The 19,271-nt window shown below is 45.5% G+C and overlaps 1 protein-coding gene across 4 annotated transcripts in view; it reads left to right on the forward strand.

Moving 5' to 3' along the window:
- The window catches only part of PKNOX2 (PBX/knotted 1 homeobox 2), a 92,309-nt gene that overhangs the window by 39,253 nt on the left and 33,785 nt on the right, over window positions 1-19,271 (forward strand). Inside the window, exons 2-6 of one of the 4 annotated variants that reach the window (XM_068172027.1) lie at window positions 3,938-4,003; window positions 5,384-5,468; window positions 8,247-8,318; window positions 13,251-13,401; window positions 13,725-13,800. The gene's annotated coding sequence lies outside the window, so the exon portion shown is untranslated. The remainder of the gene's footprint in view (window positions 1-3,937; window positions 4,004-5,383; window positions 5,469-8,246; window positions 8,319-13,250; window positions 13,402-13,724; window positions 13,801-19,271) is intronic. The other 3 variants (XM_068172028.1, XM_068172025.1, XM_068172026.1) reach the window with 3 other exon arrangements.

Genomic DNA, 19,271 nt, shown 5'->3' on the forward strand with positions numbered 1-19,271 from the left:
TCATTTTTCATGGAAGACCTGATTTTTTCGATGTGCATCGAGCACGGACATTGGCAGTAACCACTTGTACCAAGGGGTACTGATCACATGCAGCTCAAATCTATCACAGCCTTACTGCAGGCTATTAATACTTTATTAACTCCATTTAAACTCTGCCTTAATGCTCCTGGTGTGACAAGTGGCTCTGCGTAGAAATTATTAAGGAAAGATGGTTTTTAATCGAATTATGGAGTGGTGCTGGGACACATATGCAACCCACACTGTACCCTGAGTAGCCACATTTCTGCAAATATTCAGTGTACATTTGCATGCAATATAATATTGGATCTGGGGGAATATGCTCCCAAACTATCACTGGAAGAGAAGTGGTTCTCAGGAGGTTGTTTCCAGCTGAGCCAACCCAAATCCTGGGGTTTTGCATGAGCAACCAAAAGAGGACTGAATTTTGCAGGGGTGAATATTTGAAGCTGAATGTCTTAGAGTAACTCTGGTCAGGGGAAGGCCTTGAGTTTTGGAAATCGATTCCCATCACAGGAAGAGATGTTTTGGCCTGTTCCTACCTGTGGGGAAACTCAAATTTTGAGGAAGGGCGTGTACGGATGGTGAAAAATTTTGCACTGCTGGAAGATTTATGCCTCAGAGATGTGAACTTACATTTGCTCTTATTGCTGCTCCCCTCTTTTAATCTCAAGCACTCCCTTCCTGCCCAAAGACAGAAAAAATACTTCTAAAATTCATTTTCTACTCCTCTTTTCACTTTGCTGTGATGGTTTTATTTTGGTCTCTCGTTGGTCCCCACGTATGGAAAGTCAAGCCAGGACATTAATATTGATGCCGACCTCGGTTATTAGGAGCTGCATTTCCGAGTGTGCCGGCAGCATATAAATACTGTTACTGGGTAATTAGTGAGCCTCAAGCTGAGGTTGGATTGAGCAGGGCTCCGTGTCCTACTTCTGGGATTGGGCTTGGTATTTTTTTTTTTTTTTGTATTGGGCTGTTGGGGTTTTGCCCCAAGAAAAATTCAACATTTTGGAAATGGAAATCCCAACGCAGAAGCACCTAGATGCTCAATGAAAGAGAAAGAAGCAAAACAGAGAGGAAAAAATTGAAGAAAAAAAATCTCTTCCAAGGCTTTTCCTTTTTTGAAAACCTCCTGTATTTGATATGCAAAATAATAATTATTGAGTTTCCTATTAATTTTCTTTTTTTTTTTTTTTATTTTTTTTTAAAGTTGTTTCTATCCTTTCTTGCTAGATTTCTTGGTTTGCAATATCTCTTCCCATGCCCCACTTGAATTTTACTCCTCTGGTGCTATAAAATTTTGGAAAAGCTTCAGTGTTGCCAAAGGGCAAATGCAGCCAGGATTCTCTGGTTGGATGCTCTGAAAAATGGATACTCCTTGCATTCCTCACTCTCCAGTCCTTTCTGGATATGGAAAACCCTTTTATTTTATTGTCTCCTCCATTCACTTCTCCCCAGTAAATACAAGAAGGGTTTTCCCATCCAGACAGAGATGGGGAGACACCCCCAGGTTCACCAGATCCTTCCCTTTACCCCATAGTGCGGCTTTGATTGAAACACCATGTGAATAATTTAGGGGTGTTTTGCATCTTTTATACCTCTGAACTTCCACTAAAAGGGGTTTTGAGTTGCTGCTGCTGGCGAAATAGCGTCTGAAGGTGAACAACCCCTGAATTTTGCATGAGCTAAAAGGGCTGTGAATGGGGATTTGGGCTGTGCCTCTGAAGTCAGGTAGGTTTGATGCATGAATTTCATGAATTAGCCCAGGAGGAAGCAGTGGCTCCCTGCTTTGGGGGGTAAATCACTGCAGCTCACTGGGCCTCGGGGGTTCACTGCGGGTTTACCATCACTGCACCTCACTGCACTCAGGGTTGCAACACTAACTTCTTGCCCCGTGTTATTGTCCCCCCTTTTCTTTTTAAATTGCAGCTTAATTGCCAGCTTTCCTTCTGCATGGAGATATTTTGGGTCAAATCATCCCATTTTCAGACCTCCTCATTGGCCAAGGCTTTTAATAGTTTTTCTAGGAGGAGGTGCAGCCTCGTCTGTGGCTCACCAGCGGGAGCATTCCTGTGTCCTCCTGCTTCTGGAGGCTCACTTTAATGAAAGAGGGGAGGTTTAGATATCAGGAAGGGATTGTTCCCTGTGAGGGTGGTGAGGCCCTGGGACAGAGCAGCTGTGGCTGCCCTATCCCTGGAAGTGTCCAAGGCCAGGCTGGATGGAGCTTGGAGCACCCTGGGACAGTGGAAGGGGTCTATGCCAGTTGCAGGGAATTGGAAGAATCTTTAAGGTCCCTTCCATCCCAAACCATTCTGGGATTCTTTGATTCTCTCACTTCTCCTTTCAGGGCTGACTGGCTCCCAGGGCTGTGTGAGCAACAACATGTGGGCTTGATAGGGTGCCTGTGTCGAGCTGCTGGAAAAGATTTTAAATTCCCGAATAATTTCTTTTCCGCAAAACAAATGAATCTTCAGAAGGGCCTTTCCTCACAGTTGCTAAGCCATTTAATTTATCGGAGTCATTTACAATTTGTGATGGGTCTGTTAATAGCCTGATGTGGGGATCAACATCATTTAGATGTGGGGGTTGTTTTCTTTCTTTTTTTCTTTTTTTCTTTTTCTTTTTTTTTTTTTTTTTGGCCTTTTGGGTTTTAATTTCTTGCTGGATTTGCCCCCAGAGGCAGAAAGCCGTGTTTGGAAAACGTCAGCTCTGTCTCCCCAGCCCCTTTGTCATGCCGGTGCAGCTCGGGCTGAAAGCACAAACCGCAGCCCACCCATGGGGACGTGCTGCCCTGCTACTACTTAACTGCTTCAAAGTACCTGTCTGTGATATGAAACATGCCATAAAATGAATATATTCCAGATGTCCCAGCAAATTTCCCCTCAGCTCCACAATCCACCTGAAGGCAGTGCACACAGCGAGGTTCCTTGGTCCCTGCTGCCTCGCTCACTGCCAAAAGGAGCACAGTGGTGGCTCGTTTGGGGTTGCACTTTGGGAGCTGGCCATTACCAGACCAGGGTGATGACCCCAGGTTCTGCTCCATGCAGTGTGGGGTGAAGATTTCAGCCTGATGTCTCAGGGGGTGATTGCCCTCCATGGGATTGGGGGAGATGGGGTTTGCATCCTTAGGTTTGGGGGTCTTTGTCTTGGAGGGGATTTCTCTCTCCATTCTTGGGTGGGGGGATCCCCATCCTCAGAGTCTGCAGAATCTCTGTCCTCAGGGTTATGAGAGTCCTTGGGTGTTGAGACTCCACATCGTCAGGGTTGGTGGATCCCCATTCTCAGGGTTAGGAGCGCGATCCTTGAAGTTAGTGAGTCTCCATCCTTGGGTTTTGGAGATCTCCATCTGCAGGGTTGGGAGATCCTTTTCCTTGTGGTTGGGGGAGTTCCCAGCCTTGGGGTTAGGTGGATTCTTCCTTGTGTTTTGTGGAGCTTCATCCCTGAGCATCTTCACCTTCAGAGTTGGCAGCGTATCTCCATTTTTTGTGATATGAGGATCTTCTTCCTTGGGTTTGGAGGAAAATCTTCAACTTTGGGGCTGGCAGCTACATCTGGGGTAGGCAGACCTCCATCCTTGAAGGTTCTCCATCGTCAGCTCGGGGTGGTCTCCACCCATGTCTGTCCATGGAGGGAGGACCTCTGTCCTCCATCCTGGCTGAAGCCACAACCCACAGCCTCCTCCACACCACAACACCCACGTTGCTCAGGGTCTACCCGTGGACAGGCTCATACCTGGGACAGCTGCTGTTTTGGGATGATGGGCACCTCTGTGAGCAGAGCAGGCTCCCAACCTTCCAGCCAGCTCAGCAAATATGGCCCTAATTTATTTAGAGATCACGTTGGGGTGTGTGTTTGCTGTTGAATTGGGTATTTCCAGGAGACACAGCCAATAATTCCCTTGGTGTGCTCTGTGTAGGTCCTGGTTGGCTGGGAGGACCATGGAAAAGCTGGAATAACAACCATGTAGAAGGCAACAAAGTAGGTACAAAAGCTAAAATTACTGTTCATTGCTAATACGTTGCATGGCACTAATTAATTTTTAAACAGCCTCCCTGGGGACCTCATTGCTAAAACATGATGTTTTCTTCTCCGGAACTATAACTGTTAACTCCAAACAAAGCAGAAGAAAGTCAGGAAGGACGAGGAACCGCAGGTCCATTAGACTGCATCTCAGTTGCCTGCTCTGATGGCCAGATCTGATGGCCACTGTGCCGGGGGGATGCTCTGTCACACCCATCTGGAGGGATTTTTTTGGGCTGGGGAGTCAAATCCAGCTTCCTGGGAGTGCAGAAGTGTTGTGTGAGCCGCAAGCATGCTGGGAGGAAAGGGAAAACTACTTTTGATTCTGCTCTCACCTGTCTCACTTTACCCGAGTGTGGCTCTCCCTGAATATTTTTAACCATATTTTATTACTGGTCTCACAAGCCTCAAACTGGGGGATTGCTGTCATTGCACTCACTCACATGTAAGTTATTTATTTCAGTCTTTGTGAGTGTTGAGAAAAGACTTTCCTTGACGTTTTCATTGCTGCTGACATCTAGATCAACATCCAAATTTATTTGTTTGACATTTCCCATTTCCAATTAACCTGTGAAGTATTCCTCCTGAAATGGTCTGAGCTAGTAATGCTTTAACTTCCATTTAATGTTTAATTATTCTTTAATTATTTGGACACTTTTCTTATCACCACTTTGTGTCCACTTATTAATTCCATCCTTTTAAGTTTCATCATCTCCAAAAGAAGGGAAACTCAGCAAGTTTACTTTGAAACATTTATCAAGTTCAGTAGTTTTACTCACACCTCTCTTGTTTACTTCTTTATTTTAAAATTAGGAAATGCAGTGGCGTGGGGTGAATCTTTTTTGGTGTCCTCTGGCTGCGATGGTACCAGAATCTGGCCTGAGCCAGGCTGAGTGTAGAAAATGACAATTGCACCATTGAAATAGTGGGGTTTTTTTTGCAGTTGGAGGGAGCCTTTGCTGTGTGTCAGTAGCAGCCCTGGGGTCACGGAGGGCTGGGACTGAGGGGAGCACACGGGCCCCCCAGACGGGGCGATTTCTGTTTCCATATGGAAAAGGGATGTGGCATCTGGTTTCACTCCCAGCAGCTGGCAGCTTGAAGCCTGTGTTTTGCATGGTGTGGAGTAAAGAGAAAATAAAGTGTCGAATTGTTTGGCATTATCAAGGATTTCTGCTCCCCAGGACTCCTGCATAAAGAGATGGAAATTTTAGCTGCTGGAGCCAAGAAACACACAGAAGTATATGAATTTATTACATTTTATCTCATTCCCTAGCAAACAGCGCTGGAAATGTCAAAAGATCATCTATTGTTTCATCGTTTAGAAAGAATTTTTGTTTTCTAGTTGTAATTTCCTTGATGCCTGGCTGTGGGGAAGGAAGAGAAATTGGAGCAGGAGCTGGCAGGGCTGCGGCAGGTTGAACATGCAGGTTTGTCTGGCCATGGAGCTACATGCATTTAAATTTCTCACATCCCAGGTTTTTAATTTAACAAATGTAATTAAGGCTGGGGTAGGTACTCGGATTATTCATTTACTCCAGATGGAAAAAATTAAATTGAATGCAAATTCTGTAATCAGACATGAAGTTGAGGATGTCGGACGTGATGGGGAAGTGTCAGCACATTAATCGGACTGCTTTCCCTAAACAGCACCCAAATCTAAGAGCCAGGGATTATTTGAATAATTGAGGTGGCATTTGATAAGATATCTGATTGCTGATATCTCCTTAAGACGAAGCCCTAATTGTAATTCTCCATCAAGAAGGATTAATCTGCTCAACAGAATGCACTGGGAATAGTGTGGTGTCAGACTCCCTCCCCTGAGTTTTGGTTTTTTATCAAGGGCTGCCATGCCCAGGGAAGGTGCCAAAGTGATTTATCGCTTCTCCTGTTACTTTATCCGTGTGCCAGGAGGTCGTCAGGTAGCACAGCTTGGCACTGGGGATCTGGGCATCCGAGGCTGCAATGAGTCCCACAGCCCCAGAGCTGGGTCTGTGTTTTGGAGGTGCCTCCCATTGTTGGAGAAGGATGCATCCATCGTTGCATTGTAATGTCCCTTCTTCGTGTCTTCAGGGCACAGTTAGACCTTTTTTCCTCTGGGAAAAGGAGACAAAATGGAGACAAAGTGTTCCAACTTCAGCAGAAGACCATGACCCCATCACAACCCCAGTCATCTGATAGGACCCAATCTTGGAAACCTTTTGGGGGTTGATGGACATTGACTCCCAGCTCAGTCTTGGCTGGGGTAGAGCCATGATTTAGGAATGGTCACCCCAATTTAGTGCTTCTACTGAGACTTTGCAAACCCTGCTGCCACTCACTGGATCCCCTTTCCCCTCCCCTCTCCTTCTGGAGAATTAAAGGCATAAAAGGAAAAGATCATCATCAAAATGATGGGTTGAGATAAGAACAATTTACTGGAATGAGAAAACAAACAGTAAGAGCAACAATACTAATAACAAAATGGAACCAAAAGAGAGTGATTCACATACAAAAATGCTCACCTGAAGCTAGAGCTGCTCCGGCTGGGAAGGGAGTCCCTTTCCTGCCCCTCCCCCCAAAAATGATGTGAAGTGGTATAGAATAACCAGGTCCTGGCCATGCCCCCTCCCAGCTACTGCAGAAATTAACCCTCTCCTGGCTGGAACCAGCACAAGTAGCAAGAGGAGTTTCCACTCAGTCTGGCAACAGACACTTGGTCATAATCATAGAAATCTTTTCTTGTGGCGTCTGCCAGCACCGTTGACTCCTCTTAAAACCAGGCATAGAAGGGTGGGGAGAGAGGGGTGGACTTTCCTCCTTGAATGCCACATCCTGAGTGAGATTAGAAAGGATTTAAATTGCTGAAATGACAATTTTTAAAAAAAATGAAGATCTAGTCTTGTATACAAATAACCATCATGGTCTTTCCTTCTCCCTTTCTCTATATAGCAGCAAATGAAAAAAAAAAAAAAAGCCAAGAGGGAAAAAGATGAAAGAGGGCAAAGGGATAAAGCTTGAAAGTTTGCTGTTGGGGTTTTTTTTTTTTTTTTGAGAGCCTGAATATTGTGAAACAAGCTGTAAATGGAAATTCTTCCCTGTGAGGATGGTGAGGCCCTGGCACAGGTTGTCCCATCCCTGGAAATGTCCAAGGCCAGGCTGGATGGGGATTTAGACCAACCTGGGGTAGTGGAAGGTGTCCCTGTCTGTGACAGGGAGTTGGAACAAGATGAGTTTTAAGGTCCCTTCCAACCCAAACCATTCTGGGGTTCCCTGATTCTATGTAATAGAAAATAAAAGGTGTTGGAGAGAAAATAATCCTTAGCTGTTCTGCACACAGTGGTTTGCCAGAAGTGATGAGGATATATTAGAGCTTTCCTGTCTCTAAAGCAAAGTGAAATGCAGAGATTTTTCATCTTTTCTCTTTGTTCTACAATCCCATCTCCTCCTGTGACCATGTGCCAATGGCCACTCCTGGATTGGGTGCACTAAGTGATTTTAGCCAGGCTCTGGACAACATTCACAACCAGAAAAGCATTATATCCCCTCAAAAAAACCAAACTCAAAACCCCAAAAAACCCACTAACCCCACCTCCCCCAAACCAACCAAAAAAAAAAATAAAAATCCCAATTTAAATCACTTGAGATAAGTTGGGTGTTATCTTAAGGTTGCAAATTGCTTGTTTGCTTCTCCAGCTGGAGCTGTTAATTCAGAACAATTAACACACCGTTTAAAACCCAGACAAAGCATATGGAGGCAGTCCTTGGGAAAAGAGCCTGTTTGGCATGGAGTGCCTCAATGTGAAATCCGAAGGATAACTAGTTTGTCTTTCCCCTTAGACCCTGGCAGGTGTTGTGGGAAATGACACAAATACCAGAGAGTTTAGGTCCTCAAAACGCCTGTTGGATGCTAGGTTGAGTGATACTCAAAGCAATACCCAGCTGGGTCTCTAGACCCACAAAGAAATCCAGTGCTGACATTCATTGTTGGGATGAATTTACCACTGAGACAGTGCCTTCACCCTCCTGCTCATCCTTCAAATATTTCTTCTTCACAAAGAAATAACAGATCCTAAAGTGAGTCCTAAAATATTGCCTGATTTTTTTTTTATTGGCCCCTTTGCAATGCCATGAAACACCTTCCTGGCTCCATCCTTCAGGCCTTTTGTAGCATCATTTTGGACACCTGCCACTTATTTTCTTAGGTTCCCTTTTGATTTTTGATGCAGGTGAAGAGCAAAAGCCTAAATCTGGAAAGAAACCCCTGAATTACAGGAGTTCAACCTTCTTAAAATACTGATGTGAGCTCATCCTGCTTAAAATATCCCTGGGTCAAGGAGCAGGGAGGTGAGCTCATTGCTTTTTCGCAAGGACATAAACCACTGTTAGACTTTTATGGGATGCTGTAGGAAATACTGCAGCAGTTGTTGCATTTTTGCAGCCCAGTGGTGGCTTATGGGGTGATCCATCCTTTCTTCCAGCCTTGTCTCCATGTATCCATGTGTCTTTTCACCATGTGTGTTCATCCATGCATCTTTGCATCCATGAATCCATGTGTCCTTGCACCTGTCCATCCATCGTTTTTGGTCTTATACTTCTGACCAGAACTGCACACAAATTTTATTAAGGGCACCCAAGAATTTTTTTTTTTCTCAAGTGAAAAAAATCCCACAAATCCAAATGTTTTCCTCAGAAAGTTTACAGGACTTGGCATGGCTGAACGTGCAGCAGCTTTTAGCATCCCCTACAAATGATGGGAAAATAAACTTTTCCATCTCAAAGCTGGCACTAGGATTTTGGGGTTGAGGACCCCAGTAATGTGAGCCCCCCAAAGCCTCCATCCCCCTGAGCTGTGAAAGCCAAGCAGGTCATCTTTAAGAGCTTTTTCTGCAAACCCTTTCCTGCTACTCCCCCATCCGAGGATGGATGTAGGCAGCATCGGCAAATCTGAATAACTAATCAGAGTCCTCATTAACCCCCCACTGAGATGCTCAAACATTCACTTTGCTGTTTGTGAAGCAGGGAAAAAAAAAAAAAAAAAGGGAAAGGGAAAGAAACGCACAAGCCACCCTGCATTAAAATTGATGTGTTATTAATCCCACTGTTCCAGACCTCATGGGTACCGAATTTTCCTCCGTCTCGCCCGAGGCCGAACAGTATGGTGCTGCTTCTGCAGGGCACTTTGCCTCTCCATTATTTATCAGCACAGTGGAGAGAGGCTGCTTTTGTTCCCTGGATCCAGATGTGTTCACATGCACATGTCTGGGGTGGGGATGTCCAATATTTCTTTACATGCCCCGTTTGGATTAATGTGAGCCCCTGCAGCAGGGCTTTGCCAACAGATATGTCTCTCCCAGCCGCGTTTTTCCTCAAAGCAGCTTTGCTTTTGCAGAAATGCAAAAATATTTGGGCATGTCTCAAATCTTTCACTCTCTCTGAGAAAGGGTGGGGTTTGTGCATCACCAATTTAACTTCTGAAATGAAAATATTATATTCTTCTTTGCCCCAAAACCTGACCCCGGCCCTTATCCAGAGGCTGGAGATGCTACAGAAATTGCAGTGTGTGGGGAAAAGCCCAACACACCAGAGGTTTTTATCACAAAACTCCTCTTGGCAGATGGCAGCAGGTGCTGCCAAGGTATTTGGAGAGTCATGATCATCCCTTGGAGCTCCTTAAAGGGTTAACTGAAACTTGAGCTTTGATTTCTGCATTTGTACTGCTTTTCACACATACAGGGTTTCTTTGGTTGTCCCCATGGGTGTGGAGTTTGGGGCCAGTAGAGCTTGCTGCTGGGCACAGTGTGGTGTATAAAAATACTTCAACAAAACCCAGCATTACTGGGGATTTCACCATTTGTGGTTTCCTTCTAAATCAGCAGAGCTGGCATTAAATTTATTAAAACATGATAGTCACAATTAAACAGCATTGACACGATGAGGCTGGAAGCACCACGGCCTGCTCACATTGGAAGAAACAAAGTGACATGCTGGGAAAAACCTTCTTGCTTTAAAATCCTACACTTTTCACAAAAATCCTGAATATTCTTTTGCTAAATGCTAGCTTTATTAGCATTCCCTTACACTTCATTAAAACTTGTTAGCAGGGATGCCCTTGGCTTTTTGCAGCCGGGGTAGAGGCTGCTGTCCCAGGATACTGGGCTCCCATCTCTGCTGTTGGATGCTATTCAGGCCAGCAAATCAGGATTTAGGGCATTTGTGGGGGATTGATGACTTGTCAGAAATGGTGTCTCATTTATGACCCTGGGGCAGCTGCTGAATACAACCATGAGCCTGGGACACCATGGATCTTGCTGCCTTGCATTGCCTGTGGTGGAGCATCTTGAAGGAGGCATCTCCTCCATTCCCTTTCGCACCAGGAGGACTTCAAAGGCCTTTGCTAAACTTCAAAGGATGCCTTTTGAAGTTGCTAAAAGTGCGTGCCAGCTCAAAAAGACTTCTCTCTTACTGCAAGGGTGTTCAGGGAGATGTCCCTGGTGGGGTTGGCTCTTTGTGTTCCTCGTGATGGGGACAAAAATGGCATAATTTCTGCAGAAGTTGCACAATGGTTTTGTCCTAAATGCATGCAGCACCCAAGGCCTCAGGCCTGGCCACCTGCAAGGATGAAAATCATTCTACCAGTCTGTCAGAGCTCTTTTAATACTGACAGAGCCTTATTTCTGCTCCTTTCCCACCAGCCCTCATGTTTTGTTCACACAGCAAGCCCAGATGACAAAAATCTTTCCTGTGGGATAGAAAAAAGTCTTTATAGGATGAAGGTCTGGTGCAAAGCATGAGCTTTTCCATCGTGATGTCAGGACAAATCAAATGAAAATCAAGTCTCTGTATTTGGCATCAGCTCATTCATGCTCCTCCAAGGCATGAACATTAATTCTTGACCATAAATAATCTTAATATTTCACCTGCTGATGTGGTGGAAGAGTTTTGGACTCGGGCCCTTCTGAGCAGATTAGGTCCCTACATCACTTGGCAGGACCTACACTGGCATGAGAAGTCAAGAGGCACCTTGACCGTTTGTGTCTTCCACCAAATTTTCCACGTTTGGAGGTTTCTGCTGTGTTTTGCCCTGAAATGACCCAGTTGTTTCCAGATCTCTCCTTGGGCAGTGACCACAGGCCAGCTTTCCAGAAATGCAAGCTTCCCCATGTAACTCCTTTGGACCCATGTTCCTGGGGGAGATGATGGACACCTGCCCTGAAGGCACAAAACTGCACCTGTTGTTATTGCCAGGGGTTTGGGATGGAATTAAAACCAGGGGAAACAGTTCTCATGGATCTCCTGTCTGGCCTCAACACATGAGACATGGCTCTCTGCTGGTGATGTGCAGCAGAGATGCTGCCCTGGGGTGCGTGGTGGGCAGCTGAGGAGCTGTCCAGAGGTTCTGTGCATGTTGGGAGATATCTCAGGTGTATTTTGGGTATCTGAGGAGCTCTTTGGAGGTTCTGTGCATGTTGGGAGGTATCTCAGGTGTATTTTGGGTATCTGAGGAGCTCTTAGGAGGTTCTGTGCATGTTGGGAGGTATCTCAGGTGTATTTTGGGTATCTGAGGAGCTTTTTGCAGGTTCTGTGCATGTTGGGAGGTATCTCAGGTGTATTTTGGGCAGCTGAGGAGCTGTCCAGAGGTTCTGTGCATGTTGGGAGGTATCTCAGGTGTATTTTGGGCAGCTGAGGAGCTTTTTGGTGGTTCTGTGCATGTTGGAGGTGTCTCAGGTGTATTTTGGGTATCTGAGGAGCTCTTAGGAGGTTCTGTGCATGTTGGGAGGTATCTCAGGTGTATTTTGGGTATCTGAGGAGCTCTTTGGAGGTTCTGTGCATGTTGGGAGGTATCTCAGGTGTATTTTGGGTATCTGAGGAGCTCTTAGGAGGTTCTGTGCATGTTGAGGGGTATCTCAGGTGTATTTTGGGTATCTGAGGAGCTCTTAGGAGGTTCTGTGCATGTTGAGGGGTATCTCAGGTGTATTTTGGGTATCTGAGGAGCTCTTAGGAGGTTCTGTGCATGTTGAGGGGTATCTCAGGTGTATTTTGGGCAGCTGAGGAGATTTTTGGAGGTTCTGTGTATGTTAGGAGATATCTCAGGTGTATTTTGGGCAGCTGAGGAGCTCTTTGGAGGTTCTGTGCATGTTGGAGGTGTCTCAGGTGTATTTTGGGCAGCTGAGGAGCTCTTTGGAGGTGGTGGTGGCATATATCAGATGTACATTCAAATCAGCAGTTCAGAACGTGGAGGTGTGCATGCATCTGTCTGTATTAGACATTTGTCAGCAATCTGAGGAGCTCTGAACGGGTTATGTGTATCAGGGTGGGTGTTTTGGATGAATATTGAAATCTGAGGGGCTCTCTGGAGGTGGCACATCTATCAGAGCTCCGAGGAGCTCCCTGGAGATGATGTGTGCCATGCTGGATGTGTTGGATGTGCAAGGGAGATTTGAGGAGCTCCAGCCAGGTGCTGTTTATCAGAGATGTTCATGTCAGCCGTGCTTTGCTGAGGAGCTGTCGAGGGCGGGTTTCTGTCAGGGTGATGCATCAGGGGCAGGCTGAGAGGAGCTTGGCAGAGGCAGTGTGTATCAAGGGACATATATTGGACTATATATATATATATATAATATAAGGGATTTACACTGGAGATCTGAGGAGCTCTTTACCAGGAGATATATATCAAGGTAGATGCATCAGACATATATTGGAGATCTCAGGTGATGTTTATAGACACAGAGGTAATATCTGGAGGTGATGTATATGGAGGGACATTCATCAGATGGATATTGAAGGTCTGAGGGGCTCACTAGAGGTGTTATATATGGAGAGATCTGGTGAATTTTATCTCTTTTATTCCTTTTTTTTTTTTGCAGTCAAACACAAAACACCCCTGTGTCAGTGGCTATGCTGGTCCTTGCTCAGCCCACCTTCGTTTTTCCTCTGAAACTGCTGAGATGGGCCTAGAAACCCCAATCCCATGAAGGCCAGATTCTTGGCAGCTGCAAAATCACCCCTAGCATATGGGTGGACTTTTCCTTATTCAGTAGTGTCTGGGAGCTCCCCCATTTTGGAGGTAGTGGCTGTTTCCCAGTTCACTCTGTCTGAGACCAAGTATAAAAACACATTTACACTCAAGGAAATATTATAATTAACCAGGGAAATGCCAACTACCAGCATGAAATGGGGGCACAGCCAACATCAGTGCTGTTTCATTCCTTTTTTCCTCTTTTTCTCCTTTTCAGACCTGGATTGTAGCAGTAACCCTCAGTGTGATCCCGTGAGGAGCTTTCAGCACCCACCAGGAGTGGAAAAGGACAGGACAGGACAGCTTCACCTCCATCCTCTGTGCACAGACCAACGAGAAGCACTCCTTCATTGTCTGGACATATCTCGGTTCGACCTCTAAAAATCTGATTTGGTTTTTGTCCTTTTTTTGAGATGTTCAAACCCGATGGGGAAAACCCCTGACCTAGCTCAGACATCAGTCCTGCTTTCATCTCCAGGGGATATTCCCACCTACGTTTCCCTTGATTTCTCCTATTTGCTCCATCATCCTCCAGAAAAAAAGCATTAAGAGCAACTTGCCATCCATGGCTTCACTGACACTGCCAGAATACCTTTTCTAGTGCTGACCTTCATCCTCTGCTTAATATTTCACTTTCTTATTTTATAATTTCTCTCAATATTCACATCATATTTCATTTTTGCTTTCCCAGGTTGTGATCCCTACCCAGTTTTCGGGGCAGTGGGAAGACACTTCCAGGGCAGTGGCTCCCTGAGCACCTCCTAACAGTAAGGCTGCTTTGCTTTATATTATTTAAGCAATTATATGTGTTAATTGTGTAATTATGTACATTAATTGAGCGGGATGTGGTGAGTCATGACCTTGGTGTGGCTTTATTTGGAGGAATTTCTGCTGTTTTCTGTTGATGTAATTTAAATTGTACCAACCCTTCCCTAAATGTAGTGAGTATTTCAGAGCAGAATTACACTTTTTTTTTTAAAAAGAAATCAGTCTGTGCAGGGAGTCTTGTTTTAAAGCTCAAGTGTAGATAACATATTGTTGAGAGCCCTACAAGGCATAAGCAACCTGGAGGAAAACACAGATATATTTTTGTGAAAATACGCTGAAATATAGGTTGTTATCACTGCAAAATTTTGGCACAGACGGCAGTAGGGTGCAAAGAAATGGTCACCAACTAAAAATAAATGAAATTCAGAGCTTAAAATAAGATATACATGAAACCAAGGCTTTCACAGTGCTTTAGTCAACCCCGATCACTAAAATTAGGGCTTGACAGAGTGACAAATGTGCTTGATCTGTGCCAAAACCAGGGCACCCGGCAGGTGACACAGAAAATAAAACCCTGTTGGCTGCAACTTCCCTCCTGTAGGAGCAAAGAGAGATATTTGGTCACTGAAAATGGGACTTGCCCCTTCAATTTGCGTAAATATTCTGCAAAAGTGCCTGGTTTCACTTTAAACTGGTTATATTTAGGTGGGGGCTTCTCAAAGAAAAACCCAAACCCTTCATTTGGTCCAAGGCCCAGCAGAGCATCTTTTCTCTGAGTCTTTTCTTTTGAGTCTTGCCTCATCTGGCAGTCCACTTTTAGTAGGGAGAACCAGTAGGGGGAGGATTCTTTCCCCTAGGCTGCCCTTTGATTCTTGCTGGTGACCCTGCTTCAGCCAAAACGAAAAACACACGATGAAGGAAGTGATGAATACCTCCTTAGCCTGATTCTACCCCATTCTGATAAAGGTACAGGTTGGGTCCATGTTAAAATTACTTTTCTGGTGAGTGTGGGGGGGATTGGGGTCACCACAATGACTGCTTTTTGGGGGGATCCTCCATGCTTGATGCTCTCCTTCCAATCTGTATTTCAAAGTGAGTGAAAGTGATGCCTTGGTGTGGCTGCCTAGAACAGAGGCTAAGACAAGGTTAAGAGAATAAAGTAGGAATTTATTAAAGGCTTTAACAGCTACACCTTGGGCAGTCAGAGCCTCCCAGAGGCTACACCCAGGATGGACAGTGCTCACGAGTTTTTCAGGCAGATTTAAGTTTGGTCCATTTACATATCAGGGGTTAATTCTCCAATTACAGCTTCAGGAAATGAAGCCACATTCCCCCAGTTTGCTCCCCCACAATTCCCTTTTGTTTATCATTTTCTGGGTCTGAGGCTGTGGGGTGTCCTTGGGTTCCAGGCCCAGAGGAATTGTTTTGTCTGACCAAGATGTGAAGACAGGAGCTGACACTTCATATGGAGTTTAGAGCTGTGCACTAATGCAGCACAGGATTTGGAAAATACAAAGACTAAAATCTCAAGGCATCAAAAGCACTCGGTGCCCTGCCATGTATTTTGTGTGCATTGGGTTTTTCTCTTTGGAGGAGCTGTGTCTGTGGAGGACACAACGTGCAACCTGGCCTGGAAACATCTCCAGCAAGGAGACCAAACCCAAACTGCTCAGCAAATTGTGTCAACAGGGTCCAGACACCTTCCTTGAAAGGCACAGAAAGATGTGATGGTGGTGGGTGTCCATTTAATTACCTTCGGGAACGCTGGGCTGGCATCACTCTAAGTGGTTAATGGTAGAAATTACCTGAAGGCTTCTGAGAAACAACTTGGTTTCCCTTGGCTTTCTCCACTGTGTGTTAGTCCCCGCAGTTTCCAGGCACCAAACTCTTTCAGCTTTCCTCCTCCTGAAGCTCCTATGACCACAAGATGCACCTCTGAGGCCAGGCCATACCTTTTGCCACTGTGCAAAAAAAGTTGTGAAAAAAAATTTAGCATATGTGTCTCACACCGTGAGCACTTTCCAGTCCTTTTTTGATCCCAATTTCTTCATCGTGTTGAGTTCAGACCAGGCTGAGATTTACTCCCATTTGGAGTAAATGGAAATGACAGTCTTGTTAAGCATTACTAAAGGAGTTTGAAACCCACTGTAACTCCCTATAAATCACCATGTCATATTTCAAACTTCTCTTTCATCATCGAGGCTGGAAATATGGCCAAAAAAATTGCTTTCAAGTGGGCAAATGAAAAATGTTTCAATTGTGGTGATTAATCAAGTGTTCCCATCTCAATCTTTAGTGCCTTGGCTCAGGGTTTGGATAGGGACAATTCCCTGTAGGTGCCAGAAAGCCTGACATGCCTCAAGGAAAACCTTATTTTTGTTTTCTGGTCAGCAGAGTCATTTTTCATATGAGTTTTACATTTTACATAGGAAATTCGGGGGTTAGGTAAGAGTGGGACGAGCCAGAGAACTGCAAAAGAGGGACGTGAAATGAAAGCTCAGCGAGTCAAGAACTCTGATTTATCTGCCTCCATTGGGGGTTTTTCCCCCTCCCACATTTCCAAGCATGATAGCAGGATATAGCAAGAAATGAGGCAGATTTAAGGGAGGATTTTATTTGGTGCACTGTGGTATTGCTATTTCCTGACTTTCCCACTCAGGGAAGTCTTTGCATGCTGCACTCACACCTCACCTGTGTTCCTGCAGTTGGGTTCACTCTGCTGTTTTTAGCAAGTCCACCAAAAAGCAGGTATCTGTCTGTGTTTACCTGGTGCTGCTCATGGAGGTTTTGGGAGATTTGCATAAAACCTGTGAGATTTGAGTTGCAAAACAAACACCCCAGGAGGGCATTAAATTGAAACTGCATCTAAAAATATGGAAAATTGCAGTATTGATTATGGGGCGTTTATGGAGTGCAGCAACATTTACAAAAACTCCTTGGTTTGTGGTGGCATGTCTGCCAGAATTGTTGGCAGTGTTGAGGTTGCAGGCATTGCACTGGCACTGGTCTGTTTTGCACTTTGTGGTATTTGCAGTGGCAGAGAAATTGGTTGTTATTTAATAACAGTATTCCCCAAGTTCGTGCCCATTCCAAAACTCCATGCAGCTCACTGGCTTCCCTTCTCCTGCCCCCCAGTAGAGGAAAGATTGGAGGCACAAAAGGCAAAGATGGGCTGGCATAAGAACAATTTACTGGAAACAGCAATGAGATAAGAAAATGAACTGGTAACAGCAGCAATACAAATGACAAAAGGGCACAAAAGAGAGCACGGGGCTTTACCCTACCACAGCCATGCCCCCAAAGAGCTCCCTGTGGTCAGGACCAGCATTACCCCACTGATCTAGCCTCCATGCTTGCTCCAGGAGAATGAATTCCCTTCTTCTCAGAAGAGGGAGAGTCCCTTTCCCCTGCCCCTGGCAATGGTATCAAATATACAACAACAACAACAACAACAATAATAATAATATGATATCAAATTATATTAGGGTCTGATCAAGCCCCCCTTCAAGCCATTATAAAAATTCACTCTGTCCTGGTTGAAACCAGGATGTTGGTGAAGGACTGAAGGTGTCAATTTGGAATGGAAAAACTTGAATAATGGTTTAATTTTTGCAGAGCAAGACAGTTTTTGAGTGTTTCTTCTCAGCTACCCATCCTTAAGCAACAGTGCTGATGTCACCTTTGGTCTTGGGACAGAAGTTTGAAATTCACAAATATTACAGTTTTCCATGACCTTGTTCACCTCAGACCCACACTTAAACCTCTTCTTCCAGCTCATGTCTCCAAAACTCATCAAATTTTTTGCCATCGCCTTTGTTGTCCTCGGAGAAGCTCTTTTTAACCTGGCAGGGACCTTGGGGATGGAGCCTTCCATACCATCTGTCACAGCATCCTCTGCACAACATGTCCACGGCTGGGTCCCCACGTGGGAGCTGCTGGCTCACGGGTGGGACACGAAGGGTTACAGTGACTGGGTGACATCAGACCTGCAGCCTGTCACTAGTGGGGTCCTGCAGGGCTCCATCCTCCACCCCGTGCACCTCAACGTGAATTGGATGCAGGACTGGAAGGGATGTTAAGCAAGTTTGCAGACTATACAAAACTGGGATGATCTGCTGACTCCCTGGAAGGCAGGGAGGCCCTGCAGAGAGACCTTGACAAATTAGAGGACTGGGCCATCACCATGGAGTTCAGCAAGGGAAAGTGTTGGATTCTGCACCTGGGAAGGGGAAATCCTGGAAGTACAGATGGACCAAGGAATGAGATGCTGGAGAGCACCTCTGCGGAAAGGGACCTGGGGGTCCTGGCCAATGGAAGGTTGAATTTGAGTCAGCAGTGCCCTGGCAGCCAGGAGGGACATCCTTGTCCTGGGGGGGTTCAGGCCCAGCACCACCAGCTGGGTGAGGGAGGGCTTTGTCCTTCTCTGCTCTGCACTGGGGTGGCCTCACCTGGAGTCCTTGGGCAGTTTTGGGCACCACAGCATGAGGACAACTTTGGACTATTAGAGAGCATCCAAGGAGGGCAAGGAAGATGGTGAAGGGTCTTGAGGGGAAGCTCAAGGAGGAGCAGCTGAGGGCACTTGGTCTTGGAGGAGATTGAGGGAAGACTCATCACAGTCTACAACTTCCTTGTGAGGGGGAGAGGAGGGGCAAACACTGATTGCTGCTCTGTGGTGCCCAGTGGCAGGACCCAAAGGAACGGCCTGAAGTTGTGTCAGAGGAGGCTTGGGTTGGATATTAGAGAAAGGTTCTTCTCCCAGAGGGTGCTTGGGCAGAGGAACAGGCTCCCCAGGGCAGTGGGCATGGCCCCAAGGCTAGCAGAGCTCAAGAAGCATTTGGACAATACCCTCAGGCGTGTGGTGTGACTCTTGGGGATGGTGCTGTGCAGCGACGGGAGCTGGACTCGAGGATCCTTGTGGGTCCTTTCCAGCTCAGAATATTCTGTGAGTCTGTGACCTTCTCATTGCCAGTGTGGGTTTGAGATTTGGTGTTTGCAGGATGGAAATGTGTGTGCTCAGTGATTCCTGACCCATCACTGTCCATGAGATGCAGAATGAAGAGCACAAGCAAAGGTTTGAAAGCATAGGGCAAGACTTTAGACTTTGGACATTAATTGTTCTCAGAGAAGAACTGTTAAAACGTTCATCTGCTCCCTATTTCTTACAAGGCAACCAGAAATTTTTTTTGGACATTTCATGCCCAGCAAGAAGAGGTTTCTACATTTTGGGGGTTCCTCAGCTACACTTCACTTCAAAGCTTTTTGATTTGCTGAAAAAAAAAATCCCAACTTGCTCTTCTGGGAACTTTTCTTGGGCAGAGGTCTGGGTTGCACAAAATTCAAGTATTCTCAGGTTACTTTGAAGAAGCTTCTTTGATGTTTCCCTGTGCCAGTTTGTTTTGGAAGGTGCTTTAATGGGCTTCCCCTATAAAAATAACACTTTAAAATGTATGTAGGTATCTCAGCTCTCCAC

The sequence above is a fragment of the Anomalospiza imberbis genome, chromosome 24, assembly GCF_031753505.1.
Source record: "Anomalospiza imberbis isolate Cuckoo-Finch-1a 21T00152 chromosome 24, ASM3175350v1, whole genome shotgun sequence".
Taxonomy (NCBI): domain Eukaryota; kingdom Metazoa; phylum Chordata; class Aves; order Passeriformes; family Viduidae; genus Anomalospiza; species Anomalospiza imberbis.